This window comes from Aptenodytes patagonicus, chromosome 2, assembly GCF_965638725.1.
Source record: "Aptenodytes patagonicus chromosome 2, bAptPat1.pri.cur, whole genome shotgun sequence".
NCBI classification, from domain to species: Eukaryota; Metazoa; Chordata; class Aves; order Sphenisciformes; family Spheniscidae; genus Aptenodytes; species Aptenodytes patagonicus.
In genome coordinates this window covers 13,076,506-13,093,521 of record NC_134950.1, presented here as the reverse complement: position 1 = coordinate 13,093,521, position 17,016 = coordinate 13,076,506, and the positions used below count along the sequence as shown (strand labels likewise).

At 49.3% G+C, this 17,016-nt stretch overlaps 1 protein-coding gene across 6 annotated transcripts in view; it reads left to right on the top strand.

Annotated features, from left to right (window-relative positions):
* Positions 1–856: 856 nt before the first annotated feature.
* Positions 857–17,016, top strand: part of ZHX2 (zinc fingers and homeoboxes 2) — an 85,408-nt gene continuing 69,248 nt past the window's right edge. The window contains exon 1 of one of the 6 annotated variants that reach the window (XM_076329164.1): positions 857–968. The gene's annotated coding sequence lies outside the window, so the exon portion shown is untranslated. Of the gene's footprint in view, positions 969–1,667; positions 1,712–1,958; positions 2,020–17,016 lie in introns of those variants that run through there. The other 5 variants (XM_076329166.1, XM_076329165.1, XM_076329169.1 and 2 more) reach the window with 5 other exon arrangements.

Genomic DNA, 17,016 nt, shown 5'->3' with positions numbered 1-17,016 from the left:
CTGGGGAGGAAAACCAGAGTTCAATGATCATCAGCAAGCTCTAATGGTCATCCTCCGTGCCCCCAGCAAGTGCGGAGAGCATGCCCATGCTCGTCCCTTCCTAACTGCTTCGATCTAGAAAGAAGAGGAAAAGTTAGCAGAAATCTCAGAGCTGGTGGCAGCGAGGAAGGAATCCATTCTGTTATCAAATACTTGCAGAGACTGTACTCAATCAGGCAGTCAAAAACACGCCTACTCAGATAAGGGTATCCCTGCAAAGAAATCTCTTGACACTGCTTTGACACATTTACGTTCTTCCGCGATTATTCAGTTGCAGTAACTTAGAGCTCCTCTTCTGACACTCTAACACAAGCCAGTCCCCAGCCCTACGCGGGGAAGGGAAACAAAATGTTGCCCAACGAAGTCATTCAGCCGGGTTAAGGACTGCAGCCTGGCTCTGACTCTGCGTGCCACAGCGCTGGTGGTACGGGGCAGCACTCCGAAGCAAGTGGAGATTCAAAGCCTTTGGAGCCCGAAGTATACAATTAAAATATTAATTTAATGCGATCTAATCAAAGGTACCGCGTCGTAGGTAGCACACCCCTGAAGTTACAGTGAGATTATGCCACACGTAAGCCCTATTAGCCTGGACTTGTTGGAAGACCTGCTATCTACTAGCAAGATACAATCGGTAAATTATTTCTTTTAATTAACTCATTGAAGTAAACAGAAAACAGTCTGAGTCCTATCTGTCTACATCTCTTCGGAAGAAAGGCAAAGAGGCACCAGAGTTCAACGGCAGTTTTAAATGGGGGAAAGGATTCCTGCGATGCAGCAGAGGAGCAGAGATTATTGCAGCATCCCTTGGAAATACACACCACCTTCTGCAAAGCAATAAACAACCATCGCCTGAAGCCCACCCAAAATCGGGTGGCTTGGAAAACCTCCATCACAAGCCGAGGATGAAGAAATGCCTCCCACCTCCCCAGGTAACCCGCCCCGCTTCGCAGGGGCAGGCTCACGGAAGCGGCGCAGCCTCATCCAGCCCCTCATCATCCCATCGCCGTCCCTATAGCGGGGGTCCAGCCCCCGCCGTCCTTGCAACGGGGGTCTAACCCCGCCGTCCCTATAACAGGGGTCCAGCCCCCGCCGTCCCTATGGCAGGGGGTCCATCCCCGCGATGCTAAGATGGGGGTCCCGTCCCTACGTCCTACAACGAGGGTCCAGCCTCTGCCACCCCCGGAGGGGGAGGTCCAGCCCACGCCGTCCTGCACCGAGGGTCCTCGCCCTCCGGCCCCTATACCGACAGTCCATACCCCCCGGCGCCGCCACCGCTCGCACCGCCCGGGGCCGGGGGGGGCCGCCCCCGCTGCGAGCCCCGGCTCCGCCCGGAGGATCGGGCGGGGGGGGGGGGGTCCGTGTGGTTCCGCCCGTGGAGCGGGACGGGGGGCGCGGCGGGGACCCGCGGATGCCACCGGCCGGGCCGGGCACTGGCCGGCGGTGTCGCCACATGGGCTGCGGAGCGCCCGGCGGAGCCCACGCGCGTACCGCTCGGGGCGGGGGGGGATGCGTGGAAAATTCGTGGGGCCGAGCCGGAGGAGGAGCGGCCGGAGCCGGGCGGGGGAATGGGGGGCCCGGCCCCGCTCGCAACTTTCCGCCGCGCCGAGGGACCCCGGCGGCCGCGCCGGCGGTGGTATCGTATGCAAATACGCACGCTGACGTCAGAGATCATGTGGGTTTTGGCGTAGATCCCCACCGATCGAGGGCTCTTTTTTTTTTCCTTTTTTTTTTCTTTTTTTTTTCCCCTTTCCCCCCCCCTCCTTTTTTCCTCCGCGGCGGGGCCGGGGCGGTGTGTGCGTGCGTGCGCGCGTGGCGGTGCGCGCGTGTTTCCCCGCGGGCCGGCGCGGCGCGGCGGGGGCGGGGGGCGCGGGGTCCCGCGGCCGCGGGCTGCCGCGGCGGCGCGCGGAGCGGCGCGGAGCGGCGCGCGGAGCCCCGGTGCCGCTCCGCCCGGGACAGTCGGTGCCGCCGCCCTGGGCGCAGGTAGGAAACTTCCCAGGCGGGGCCCCCCCACCCCCGGCGGCGCGGCGCGGCGCGGCGCTCCCCGGCCGCCCCCCTCCCCGCACGCATGCACTCGCCGGCGCTCCCGCCCCGGCCGCTCGCACCCAACTTTTCCTCCCGCAAAAAACTGTCCGGTTCCCGGGACTCCGGCGGGGGCCGGGAGGAGGGGGGGCGGGGGAGAGCGCCGGGGGGAGGGAGCCGGGAGGGTTGTTCGGGGTGGGCTCTTAATTTTTTTAGATATATTTTTAATTTTTCGCCGTGCAGCCTCCTTCCCCCCTCGTCCTCCTCCCCGCTCCCCGCCGCCTCCCGATCGCAAGTTTGGGTGAAGGGGGGAAGGCAGGAGGAGGAAGGGGGGGGGGGGAGGAAAAAACATGTCTACGTTTGTCTATGTCGACATCAGCAACACAAAATATGGCGTCCGCTTTCGACAGGGCGTTACGTAGAGGCGAGCAGGGCGATTTTGTCAGTGCGGTCTTTAAAAAGGGGCCGCTGGCTTCCGGGGGGGGGAAGCCGCCCCGGGGGTGCTGCAGGCGCAGGAGGGGCCCGGGCGCCGCCGCCACGCGTGGCTCCGCGCCCGGACTTAGCAGCGGTTTCTTCTGCTTTAATTTTTTATTAATTTTTTTTCCTCTGCCCTCCCCTCCTTGTCCGCTCCCCCGTGACGCCGGGGCTCGCTGCCTCCTGCCCCGCCGCTGCCGGTAACTGCGGACAGCGGCGGGGCGGAGTGGGCGGGCGGGCGGCACCGAGCCGGGACCGCGGCGGGGCAGAGCCGGGCACCCCGCTCCATCCCTCCTTCAGCCTCTGCGAACGCCTGTGCCTTCCTCTGGCATTTTATTTTCCCCGGGATGGGGAGATTTGAGGAAACTCGGCCTTTGGCACGTTGCATCCACTTTTTTTTTTTAGGAGGGGTGACTTTCCCTTTTGTTTTAGCTGGTTTCCAAAGTCATCACAGAACTGTGTATTTTTTTTTTTCCCTTCTCTCTCTCCCTCAGGGATGAGGGAGACAGCAAAAGACACAGATTTTTCTCCCCTCTTATGCTAGGAATAAAACTTGGAAGTGGAGTTGGGATGTGCCCACCTGTCTTTGGGGGATCCCTCTACCCGGCTCTCTCCTGAGCCCTTTTGTTTGCTTTGCACCTGCGAATCCCTCCTTAGGGAGAGAGCATGGTGGGGGGACACGGCCCTGATTTCCTCCCCCCTTGAGCTCCCCAGGCACCTCTCCGATGGAAGCTCCCCATCCTCTCAGGGCAGGTGCTCCTCTTAAACATCGGGACCTTGCAAGGGCCCTGCCGTGCAGGGGAACTCAGCAAAAGTTTTGGGTCAGAAGGTGGAGAGCAGAAGCGGGGAAAGCGTCCAAAGAAGTAGGAATGGGAGGGAAGAGAAGGACTCTTGCTGGGTGGGAAGGTGACTTGGTGATCAGGATTGCTGGGCGTCAGCACCTCCTGCCAGCTGTGTCCCGAGGCAGCAGTGCGGGGAGCAGCAGGCGAGGGTGGCGGAGCATGCGGTGCCTTGTGAAGCTGCACCTCTGGCAGCACCGGGGATCTCCCTCAGCAATGCTGGGGTCGCAGCATAAGGCTGTCAGTTAGGCAAAACTGGTCTTTCCTATTTGATTTTTTTTTGTCCCACCTCGATTCAGTTGCACAGGTGTCAAGATCCCAATTCAGGAAGGAATTTTAGCACATCCTTTAGTGGAGCAATGATAGTCACTCCAACCAAACTGCTTTCCAAATTGGGGCCGAGAACTAAAATGTCGAATGCCTCAACGTAATTCTTTTACAGCAAATGATGGTAAATCATTGCCGCTCTCTGCTTCGTCATCCAGCTCACCTGCAAATAATCCACATGTAGTTGGTCAATGAGTTGTCTTTTTTTTTTTTTTTTTAAACTACAAATTAAACTTTGTGTGGGGTTTGTCCCTCCTGGCTGGGGCTGGGATAGTTGTGCGGGCGCAGGTGTGACTAGCAGGGGTCTGATGTCTCTAGCAGAAACCTCTTGCATGTAGCGTTACTGGGAAATGGCATGTGAAGTAACACGGCTGTGTGCTGCCGTGGTTTTATTAGACCGGTAGAGGAGTAATTTTGTTGTTTAAGAGGTATCTGTGACTGAAGTACTTTGCCAGTGTAATATATTCCTGTCCCGGTGAAGCCTTTCTCATGTAGATGTGGCTTCAGTCTGTTGTATGAACTCAGCAGCCCTTTGAAACACAGAATTGCAAATTGATCTCCTGGTCAGGGAAGGCAAGGTACTGGCCAGCAATCGGGAAGAATATAAATGCCAAAAAGCCCATGCATTTTTGAAGTTGTTGGCCGGTCCTTATTTTACTTCGGCAGTCGTGTGCGTGTGTATCCCCTTCCAGGCTTCTGCAGCGTATCTGCAGAAATGAATGGCCAAGAGCTCTCCCGTGTTCATCCTCTCTTCTTGCATCTGTGATGAACTCAGTGCCAGAAAGCGCTTATAGATGTGCGTAGCTCAGTTATCAGCCCAATCCCCGTGTGATTACTCACCTTCATAAAATGACATTTTTCCTGCCTGCCCGCCCCAAAAGTTCTCCTGTCAGAGTTTCATCCCACAGGACATCTCTGCCGTCGGTGTTTGAAGGGAGTGTGTTCCTTCCAATTGCTTCCTCTCAAAGTACCACTTTTTTTTTCCTTTTTACCCTAGTTACAATCAACAATTTCCAGACAGTGTCTGTAAAATCAATAATCCACTGCATGAGACAGCCCAGGTTGGCAGCATCATGTTTTGGTTCTTTTCTGTTTGGGGGGGGGAGTTTTATTGTGTTTTTATTAAAAGTCAAAAAAATAATGCTAACATTAAATATAGCAAAGTTACTTGCTTCTTTTTACATTTTCACACCAGTTTCAAAACTGCTGCAGGCTGGAATGAGAACACAGCAGGTTTTGCTCATCCTCGTACAAGATGAAGATTTTAGTGCTAGGCATGACATCACTGTATTTGCATGTGCGACATCGTCGGGTTTTATTCCTTTTAGCTTTGCTCTAACTCACATGATCCTCAGCAATATTATTTGGAGTCTCTCTGGTTGGGATGTTTTGACCCATGTCTAAATTATTTTCCTGTGTGTCCACTTAAGGAATCAAAATATCCACTGAAAATAAATCAAAATAGTATTTTGGTTAGAATTTGTTTAGAAACAGACAGTGTCACAACTGAATTCCCTGAGATTTTAGCATGGCTGTCAGGTTGCAGTAAAGCTGCATCTGCTTTTTGTGTGGAGAGAGTGTAATTGTAGTTTTGATTTTCTTTCAAGTGTGAGAATAATTCAGCAAGTGTGTTCTTTCCCTAAAAGTTGCTGTAAACTGAAGGTTGTAACATGCACATCTGCATGATGGTATCTGTTCGTATTGAAAGTAAGTAACAAACAAAAGTAGGCATTAAAATAATCTATAAAGGCTTTAACTTGAAGCTGTTAAAGTAATTGGTGGTCTTCTGTCAAGGTGTGTTTACATGTGTCATATCATCTGGAAATAATATTTGTGGGTTTAGTTTATTTTATCAACCCTTCAAAAATAGGTAGGTCTGAAGTTTACTGCATGTCATGATATGGTTCAGTCCCAGGATAGCAATAAGTTTGGGTTTTTTCTGTAAAAGCCAAAAGAGCTGTTGATTTCCAGAATGTTACAAATACTTTTCGTACAGGGTAGTATTTGAGAGTTTGGTTTGCAAAGGTGTAGCAAAATGGGAATGAAGTGAATCGGGCCCTTGGAAGATGAAGGGAAGAGAGCTCAATTCCAGCCTTGCCATCCAGAGGCAGTTCAGAAATCACCAACCCAGCCCTCCCTCTCCAAAACTGCCATGCCTTTGCAAGTCAGAAGTGTTGTTTGATTGATTGTTTTTGTTGTAAAAAAGATGCACTTTGGGTTGTTGCAAGAAATGCTGTGAGTTTGGATTTAAGATGATGCACTTGGCAAGCTTTTCTCAGAACCATGAGACCCAAAACCTGTTTCTAAAGTGAAAACTGAGTTTTCTGTGAAATAAGTTTACATAAACCAGCCAGTATTGTGATCCTGCTGGTGCAACTGGCAGATCCAGTCAAAATGAGGGATATAGGGTTTTTCAGGGAGATGTGTGAAATAATTTTGTGTATTTAGCACTGAAGAACCTTAAAAAGCCTGGTTTTTATTAGTGAGCGGAGGGAGAATGGCACAGGCAAGCAGATGAGGTTTTGGCATTGGTAACCAGGAGGGGACTTTTTTAAAGTCCTCCTGAGGGGTTTATTGTGGTAGCTGGGGACATGGGTTATGGTGCCACGTGCCCTGTGACAGGGGCAGGCTCATCTCTTGAATTTGCACAGGCACGTGCCCGAGCTGCCTGCGGCGCACGATGCCCCAAGCGGGGCTGGTGGTGGGAAGGCTCGTGTTGGCGCTTGGCAGAGGGGAGCGTTTGCCATCTGGAAGGCTGACGGAGAAGAGAGGAAGGGTCGGGAAGCAAATGGGGAAGAAGGTGATCTGTAACGCCTTCGTGGTTAGAAATCGCACGTTGGGAGCAGAGGGGGGGGATTTCAGCGAGTTTTGACAACCTTTTGCAAATCGGCCCGGTGCACGAGGTACGTGCTGGGTGGTGAAAGCAGGGCGCATGCAAGGAATTCAATGTCACTCCAGCAGTGAGTCTCCCCAGCTACATCTACAGTTTATATCTTCTACAGGTTGTGGCCTCCGGGCAGACTTTCCAGCAGGGACCTGATCTAGCAAAGTGAAGCCCGCTCACCACTGGCTTCCTTCTCAAATTAACTTTTGCAGACATTTTGGGAGGAATTTGCAGATCCCCCCCCCCCCGCCATAGACTACAGGTTAAGCAGGGCCGTGGTCCAGGCTCACCCTTGGGCTCAGTTGCCGTCTACACCGTTCACAAACACTGAAGTGATGTAGGTCTTCTCCGTCTCGTGCTGTCCTTTGTCTCGCAGCAGGGGGAAGCCCGCTGGCTGCCCACCCCCTGGGGCTCTGGCTCAAAGGGCAGCCCCAGCATCCATGGGATCATAGAACCATAGAATGATTTGGGTTGGAAGGGACCTTTAAAGATCATCTAGTCCAAACCTCCTGCTATGGGCAGGGACACCTTTCACTAGATCAGGTTGCTCAAAGCCCCGTCCAGCCTGACCTTGAACACTGCCAATGATGGGGCATCCGCAACTTCGCTGGGCGACCTGGTCCAGTGTCTCACCACCCTCATTGTAAAGAAGTCCTTCCTTATGTCCAATCTAAACCTACCCTCTTTCAGTTTAAAACCATTGCCCCTTGTCCCGTCACTACAGACCTTGGTAAAAAGCAAGCACGTATATATTTCAGACTACTTAATATCTCATTATGCAGGGTACCCAGAGCCTAGGAGTGCATGAGCGCTTTGGTGGGGTCAGCATCCCATGACCACACCAAGAACTTGCTCCTTGGGTGAATTTGCTGGTTGTGGGTTTATCCTTCCAACCCTGCGTGATGAGTTTGATAAGCGGCATTAGCAAAAAATGCCCCTTTGCTGGTGTAACAGCCTTTCTGCTCGCGGGTTTTGCCAGCACAGCTACATCAGTGACATGTCCTGCCCTGGGCTGATAACAAACAAACGGTAAGTGTTAGCGGTACAGACCTGACATGAGATGTTCCCATGCAGAGATGTCTGTGGTCACGTGCTTGTTCAGCTCTTGATGTCTGCACATCAACACTCCACTCTGGGAAACCCATTTTATTGCTTGAGTTAAGCCCAGTCCTCCCTGCAGGGGCAGGCGTTGGAGGCTCTGGGCCACAGGAGTGGGCGCATTCTGGCCCAAACACAAGTGTCTCTCTGCACGTTACGGAGTTCCCTCCAGACCGGTGTTATCTGACCACGGCGTAGTTCAGTTCACTTGGGAGACTCCTCCACAGCCTGAAATTCATGTTCTGTCCTGGAAAAATGTGACAAAGCTGAAAAATGAAGTTATTTCCCTTGTGTTACTCCACTCGGTGTCCCCTTAGCTGTGGGTTTGCACAGAAACAGTCTTGGTGAGAAGCAACCTTCTGCTTCACTCCCTCCTTTTGTAAGTGAGATAGATATATTTTTTTTTTAGTATTATTTTTTAACTTGCGGCATTTCAGTGATGTGATTTACAGTGTGGTCCCAGCTGGCACCAACAGAGGGGACGATTAACTTCATGTGAGGGGTGGGATGGGAACTTCTTGCACTGGTTTCTGTGCCCCATCACAGGCCTGAAATCTTAGTTTTCCTTCCCTTTTTTTCTCCCATTCTTCCTGACCTGACCTTATTTCCCCTCTTAAATACTAAATATTTTTTTAAACTTGCAACCTCAAATTACCTGTAGATTTTGGCTTTTCTTTTGTTGTTGTTAGTTGTCTGTTGTTGCCACAATTTTGTAGTAAGTGTTAAAACTGCATATTTGACTCGCTGTAGCTTAAAACAAAAAAAACAAATGGAAAGAGATTTTCTCGCTTGTTTTGAGTCAGTGACAATAACAAAGGAAGCCTCAAGTTCAGGGTTATTTAACCTCTTGTCCAGTCTGGTGAGCAAAGGAAGAAGTCCTGTGAGCAAAGCTATATAGGGAAAAATGTGTTTCCTTTCTTTTTAAACAGAATCTTGTTGTTTGTGGGTTATTTTAAATAGCACCCAAAAAAAGCAGGTTCTGAGCTGCTGCTAAAGGCACCCTCAGAGGGGTTTAATAAAATACTGGTACTTCTCAAGAACTCTGTGCCCCTTCCTTTGCCTCTGATGTACGTGTTCCTTTTTCTCACTCTCTAAGCTTTGGACATTTTTTTTTTAATATCTCTAAACCTAATTTCATGCTTATTAGTTTCAGTTACTTTATGTTACACTTCACTCAGATACCAGAAGCGGGAAAATACTTGTTCTTTTTTTAAATCTTATTTGCAAGAAGAAAACCCAAGAGTAAACAGTTGGCGGTAGTAAGTTTTGTTGGATTTCAAAGAGTGCCGGGACGGAGGCCCCAGGAAGCAGTGCGGGGAGGTTTTCCAGCCTCTCCTGCCGGGGGAAGCCGGTACGAAGCAGACAGCGCCAGCATCTCCGAGCTCTGCTGCCAGGCTGGCGGAGCGCTGCTGATTCACTCTCGCACGAAATAAAGGAAAGTCCTGATGGTTCTGGCCTGAAGTGTTTTTGAGGAGGTGCCTTTCCCACCCCTCTTCCCGCTTCCCACCTCTAAAGCAAATACACTTTGTTGGGGGGGGGGGGGGGTTCAGCATCCTCTTCAGCACGAACTGTCAGGCACCGCAGGGAGTTTTTCCTTGTCTTTTGTCTCTCCAGAAACTGATTTATTTAAATGATATGCTGGGAGCACACTGCTGTTGCAGGCTTTGGTGCTTGTCATCTTCCGAGCTTCCGTGCAGTTTCCTTGAATATTGTGGAAGACGGGGTTATTCCAGAGGATCGTGGTCCCCCCCTGAAGCTGAGTAAACACCCTGCATTTTTCTAAAGAGGTTCCCCTTCCTAGTCTTCTGAGAAGAGCGGCACTGGGTCAGACCTATTTATTTTCACATAATTGAAAGGCGAGGAAATTGAACGCTGGGCTCCCTCCTGGGGTGAGCGCTCGGTCGCCTGGCTGGGTGTCCAGGCGGCTGTCGCTGCTCCCACCCATGGTGAGACAACTGCTGCACCAGCACCTTCCTTTTGCTCAGCCAAAGGTGGTTACAGAGTCTTTTATCGCTCATTTATTCCCTTGTCACCATCGGGCATCCCCATGGCATCTCTTGCAGCTGTCACGTTTATGATGCTACTTTTCATCACCGTCATGTAATGCTCGGTACCAGGAGGAGTCGTGACCTCGCGGTTGCAGATTTTTGGGATCTGTTCATCGTCTCTCAGGACTGGGCAGCCAGTTTTTTTTGAGAGCCAGAAACCCTTTTACCTGGGCTTTAACTTAAGGCACAGGTCTCCCCAACCTGTGTTCGGGTACAAGCATCTTGCCAGGAAGGCGCCAGCTCCACTGTGCTACCATTTTGAGGGTTAGGTTTAATTTTCTTTGAGAAGCCAGCAGTGATAAGATGCTGAAGAAGCCTCATGTGGAGTTTTTGAACCAGAGAATGGTTCATGGTTCATCCCCAGAGAATGGGGATGCTGCACGGCAGAGTCCCCGGCACAGCCATGCCAGGCTGCTGGCTGCAGGGGCTGGTGGCCGCTGAGGACCTGCAGGATTTTGCCCAACTGCTGTGGGTAGAAAGTTTCCAGGTACAAATGGTGATGAGTAAGTTCAGAGGAAACTGCTGCCTTAGGAAGCCTTTACTTCCCTCCAGGAGAGGAGTGCCACACGATGTTACTAATGCCGAAAAGAGCTCGTACATAGGGATGATCTTAGCTCCAGCCCCGTCTCTTCTCCAGCAGCAGATTAGGGCGCCGAGTCAGTGGAGTTAAAGTTAATCTCCTGAAATCTGAACTCCTTTTTGTTTGCTCTGCTCTTGTTTCTGGGCAAGCGGCAGACGGTCTCAATCTTGTTCTCCCTGCAAAGCGCTCGAGAGCGGGTGCTTGCAGCCTCGGGGTCTGCAGCTCTGGGGCACGGTGAGTGACCGGGCACTGGCACACCCCTCGCCAGATGTCCCCAATTCCCTGCTAAGCCCTCTGCACCTCTCCCACAAAATATATAGGGGACTTAAATGTGTTTTTTAAAAAAAAAAAAAGCCACAGACCCCTGTCTGCACCCTGTCCCCAGTTTAGGTGGAAGTATGTTGTTGACAGCATGTTTTGCCTTTTTAATTTCTTTGTGGTGCCCTCTTCCTTCCCCTCTTTCCCCACCTGCCTGTTCCCACCCTGCCATCGCTTTGGAGGGCTCCGTCCACATCCCGGTGGGGACCCTGCCGTGGCAGGGTGCTCGCGGGGCAGGGAAGGCTCCTTTCCAGCTGCAGGGAAAGAGCTTTTGTGGTGCTTGATGGAGTAAGGGACCTGCTTTGAAATGTGCTACTGAATGTGAAGCACCTCCTGAAAAGTGTGCAGGGTACATTGCAAGGAGGATATTGGACATTTAACATTAGCACTGCTGCATCCCAAAATTAGTGGTGATGTGGTAGACGTCACAGTACTGTATGGCAAAGGATTTGTGGCTGTTTGCAGGCTGCTTTACTTACAGAAGGTAGCAGGCAGCAAGAGGGGATGGGGATTGCCACCCGGTCTCTGCCATTCATCTGACTTTTCTTTGGGATGTTTTGTGTGCAACGGTGTGAGGTGTAGTTTGCTGCGTTTTGGAAACAGTGTATTTGCACAGGAAAGCTGAATTTGTACCTGAGCCTCCTCTCTCTATCGATTTCTGCAGCCGAGGTTAGAATTTGATCATATTTTTCTGTTAGCTTCCTTGGACGTGATGCATCCTTTCCTGTTTGCCTCTCTGGCACAAGCAGTACCTCGCAGTAGGTGCAGCTCTCACAGGACCACTCAGATTGGCTCGTGTTTTCATCTAACATGCTTTTGTTATTTTATTTTATTTTATTTTTTAATCTGCCTGTATTTTGGCCATGCCTGTGTAGATGGGGGTCTTATTTGTTCGTTCTCACTCTCGGCCTGATCTTTTTACTGAATCTCAGGGTGGAGGCTGCTACCGTGTGTCGCAAGGTTGCTGTCACGCTGGGTTTTGTTTGTGCATCTAGGCACTGCCGTAGCATCCTCCAGAAGAGCTCCCACGCTGAGCTTCTGGCACAGACCGGCCAGGAGACCCTTCTCGTGCTCACATTCGTGACTGCTGGTCTGCACAGCGGTGGAGAAAGACTGTGATTTACCACCCTTTATTATTGGTCTTTTACAACGTACAGATACTCATCTTGAAACACTCTTCACCTTTCGCAGCTTGATTAATTTTTGGCTAGTGCGTGAATGGCCCTTGTCCCTTTGCTGTGTTTTAAAACCAGTAAAAAATAAGTACTCAAAAAGTTAGAAACAGCAAGCTTAACACACACTTAGTACTGAAACTTTTACAATGTAGCTAGAGGAGGAGGCAAAATATCAAGAATCTTGTTATTTTTACTTTTCTTTTTTTAAATGAAACAGATAACTAATAGGAAGCTGATTAAGAAACATTTGAAGTTGAGTAGGTTTTTTTGGTCATTAAACTTTTTTTTTACTTGTCTGGGGTTTTAAAATATCCATTCTTAAATTATGTAAAATAGATGGTATGAGGCTGAGGAACAGCCCAATGCGCATCTGGGTTTGGCAGGGTTCTTCATATGTGAAGTTTCATCCTATTTAAATAGTTCAAGGTATTAAAGTCTTTAAATCAAGGTTTATAATGACTTTAAGATGCTCCCCACTTAAAGCATGAAGGAATGTTACATGCTGTGGGTTTTAAAAGGAAGCACTATACATTCATTGCTAATTATATACTTTACTAAATCCAAGTAGTAATTTTTTTTTCCAAGGCATGTTTGGCAAATGATAGTTTTTAATCAAATTACAGAATAAAAGAATTACTTGAAATTTAACATAATAAACTTATTTTACAGGTCTTAATACAGTGAGGACCTCTTCAGGTCACCTTTGATCTGCATTGAAAGTAGGCAGCGCAGAGTCTTGTTTAAAGGCAAGGAAAGCCAAGGACCAGTTTTGTTAAAAACTAGAAGACAACATCCCAGGAGGTGCTTCTCCAGAAGCCCATGGTTTAGGTGAGAGTAGGGTGCTGATAGAGAAGGTTTTTGTCTCTTCAGTGAGTACCTGCAGATAGATTAGGCAAATTGTAGTTAATTATTTAACAAAAGGCCCAACACTGCAGTTGCCTTTGACTCCTGCACTACTTAACAGCTCTGGTTTGGAGGGTGGAATTAGGACTATAAATTTGAAATTAAGCTTTTATTTTCCTTTTCTTCGTCCCAATGAATTCAAGGCTCTTGCCTGCCAGCTCTGAGCATTACATCCTGAACAGATATAGTGCAAAATTTTGCACTCTGTGCTAAGAACATTTACATAAAAGGGAGATACTCAGATTGCATCCAAACCCCACTCAGTTCATGGGCTCGCTGTTGAAGAAGATGGGTCTGTGCTGTCCCTATCCACCTGGGGGTCTTCAGGGAGTCTTTCTGCTACCAATCCTTGCTTTTTGTGCAGACTCCTATCAGTTGTCGAGCAGAAAAAGCTTCATCTGTGACAAGCCAGATGTGATGTGAGCTGAAATCCAGGAGACTGATTATTCCTGGGAGCAGCGGGACCGACACAGACTACTTTCCAGTGCGTTTGACTGGTGAGATTGAATTCCTGCCTACACTGGGAGAGGGATCAGACTAACCCCACATCCTCTCCCCTTCATGGCAGCGGTGATGGGGATCTCTCCTCCACACCCTGTCTGTTTTCAGTAGACAGTTACTGTATTTGAGATTTTCACCTCTGTCAAATGTGACAGACATTAGCCAGTAAGTTAAAAAAAAAATAGCGCTGGGGTTGATAAACCCACATACACAGGAATGTGGAAACAGCCAGAAACCAACCTCACAAATCCTTTAAATCAGTGATACCGGCAGGGGTAAAAAGAAGGAAATGGAGTTTGGCAATGTCCAAACTTTTACCCAGTTCTCCTTGCCATCCCCTTTTCGTTTTGCTCCTGCCCGGGCTGTAGGGCTGGAGTTGCTCCCAGCAGCCTGGCTGGCAGGCAGCAGTCGCGTGGTGCCCTTCCTCGGTAAAGCTCCTGGCAAGTGGAGTAACCAAACGGTGATGGCCGAGGGACGCTTTGTACTTTCCCGGCTGCGAACATACAGACAAGGCGATGTCAGCTCGGAAGTATGAAAGAGTAAGTACAGCAAAAATATCTTTTCACCGGAGTCCTCGCTGCATGCAAGGCTGAAATCACAGATGTTCTTTGAAGTCGGCTGCCTAATCGTATCGTGAATTTGGCTTTGAACAAGCAGCTGAGACCTTTAAAAGGCCCAAACCCCCACTCTTTTGATCATCATTTTTACATATGTACGACTACAGGGTGCACACACGCGCCTGCACACATGCATTGCATGGTCTGACCTGGCTAAGTGTTTGGGACAGTGCACTTGTGTGTGATGCTGCACTGTAAGATGCAGCACTGAGGCCTTTTCACTCCCGCGGATGTGCCCGGAGTATCGGGATGGTCGGTTCAGACCCTTTGCAGCGGTCTCCATCCCTGCTGGGTGACAGCAGCGGGGCAGGCGGGTCGGATGCGGTTCTGCTGGAGGTCTTGTGATCAGCCCTCGGGTCTTACTGTGATGGCAAGTTGTTCCTTCGCCTTATCACATTGTGAATGGGCAAACACTGCTGTTCTCTTCTTGCCTTTACTTCTGAGATCACCAGCAGCTGCTTCATTAACTATTAATGGCCTGCTCATTAATGCTGTAAAAGGCTAGGACCAATCTTGCAAATTTTCTGGACTCTTCCCCTGAAATATTTATGACTTGCTCTCTGTGCAAAAGGGCAAGAGCGACAGCAGAGAACATGCCTCCAAGTTTTGTTGAGCATTATTAAAGAGCTCATGAATATGAAGAAGCTGGCAGCTTCTCTCTTTTTTTTGGCTTGCGCTACACGTCTGGCTGTAAGGGTTGGATGGGCTGGTGGTTTGCTGAAGCATCAGTGGCTCAGTTGGTCCCTTGGTGAGCCGTTACTCCAGGCAACCCCCTGTAACACGTCAGATTCATAACCAGACTAACCTAATCTAGTGTCTCGTCTTCTGCCTTCTTAGCAGAGTCTTGGCTGCTTTACTGATGATCTGTAGCTCCTGTAGTGCTTTCCTTTGCATGGTGCTCTACAAGCGCCAAGGTGTAAATGATACCTCCAGGGAAGGTTTTATTACTCTTGTTTAACAGATGGGGAAACTGAGGCACAAAAGTTGAACAATTTGCCTGGAGCTAAGCAATGGGAAGCCAGCAGAGGATGGAAGTGGTTTTGCCCCAAACTGTAATGCTACTTTTGATTGAAGTCTGGTTAGTGTGAAAGAGGGAAACACTCATCAAGCCTCCTCTGAAGCCATTACTATAAGTTGTTCCCATCCCGTCCCAAACAGAGCTCCTACACGATTGCAGAGAGGAGCACTGAGTAGTGCTTTCCCTGGGAAGGTGACAGTTGTTTTGGCTCCCTCTGGTACCAAGAAGCAGCAAGGAAGCTGTTTTTCCCCTCCATCCAGATTTTGGAGATAAAATTGTGTTTTTCCCGTCGCTTACATCTACCAGCAATAAAGAGTCTGTCCACTAAATCCCAACTGCAGCTCGGCTGGTGGTGTGCCAGGCAGATGAAAATCTGTATTTCTTTCCCACAGCCATCTGCAGAGCAAACACTAGTGTAAATACATGTGGGAGGCTTTTTTTGGTAAAGCAGGGAGATATGCTTTAAAGAGAACAGGTATGACTCCAGGAGTGAGGACTGATCTGTACAAAGTTTAACACCTTTTCCATATGCAGCTGGCCTTTAGAGTAAAAAGGCTCCTGTGTGTTTGGAAGGTGCAGGCTGTGTCAGGAATGACCAGCCTTTAATGCTGTTCAAGCTTCTGGACTTGCAGATAGTGCCAGAGTGGAGCCAGGCGGCAAAATAGATCCGTATCAGGAGCACTCCCTGGTACAACTTTCTCATTATTATTTCTTACAGAGTGTGAATATTTTATCCGACATCATATCAAATTACAAGGGATGCTTGGTTTCTCTCCTGGAGCTATTCCTTTTAGTTGACGGAGTGAAGTTATGGATTCAGGGTAGAATTTCAAAGTCCTGTCCTTCACCAAAGTGGTGTTTAAGGGTTTATCTTAACACCTTAATTTTATACTGCTACAAGGTGAAGAGCCTACTCAGATATCCTGGTGGTAGCCACAGCTTAGTGGTAGAACATGGTCATATTGTGCCCCATATGACTGCAGCAGGTCCTGGTGGGACTCCATTGTCACATTGATCTCCAGGAATACCACGGCAGCGTGCTGAATGCCATCTGATTTTGCCCTCAAAACTAGCATAAGTGTCTCTGGGGAAGACTTCTGGGACTCTGCTGCTACAAGAATAGTATCCAGATCTTGAGCAACTCTTTTCACTTTATTGAAGCAATTCCTCCAAAAACTGGAAAATGGGTAGGTGCAGGAATCGAGTCCCTGTCCCTTTGCTGGTGCAGCTCTTCCAGAGGCAGCTGCAGTGGAGGCTGCAGAGCAGATCGTCGTTTTTTTAGTTACCAATGGTGCCGTTACCTCTCCATCTGTAAAGCTGTTCTCTTCCTTGTGGAAGATCTACCCCTTCATCCCACCAAGGACACGAAGCTCTGCCTAGATTTTGGGAGCCCTTTCCTTGCTTCTTCCTTGGTAGTTAGGAGGAGTCTGCCCAAAACAGATGCTGTTCCTCCTCTCTGAGTTTGGGGTTGAATCACAGGTGAGGGATGTTGCAAAATCTCTGTTTCTCAGCAGAGGGAAGACCAGTGTAATTCAAAACGTTGGGTGCTGTGTCCTGTCCCTGCCAAGGGCATCAATGATCAGGTATCAATGATGTGAGAAAATACAGTGATGATTAACATTTTCAGTAAGTAGAAACGTACTGTATTGTATGAAATAACTGGAAGAGGGAGGGATTCTCTGTAGAAACATCAACTTTCAGTTCTTGGTGTCATAACGTGAACTAAAAGAGCTGCTGGCAGCCAGAGAAATTCCAGATGTGTCTTCTGCATGCCGCTCAGCTGCAGGTTACGTTTCCAAGGAAAAAGCGTGTCTGTTCGCACTCTTGGGCAGATTCCTAATTTCAGCAGTTTCGGACTGAGGACTGGACAATGCTTCGGAGGATGCTGCAACTCATTATTCATTTTCCTTTTCTGCCAGTGTACTCATGTCTTGTCAAGATAAAAATGATTGCTCACATTTATGAATAGTGGTTTCTAAAGTCTAGCCTTTAAAGTAATGTCTTGGCATCTAAGTGAACAATGGGGTACCAGTAGTTCATTGGAACTCGTGGGTCTCCAGCATTTTTGGTAGAAATCAGCTGTTGCTGTGTCCCCGGGGAGGGGTATCCAGGTTTGGAAGTGTTAGCTTAAATTTTCATGTGCGTTTAGATTGGTGGGTACTCCAGCCAGCAGCCA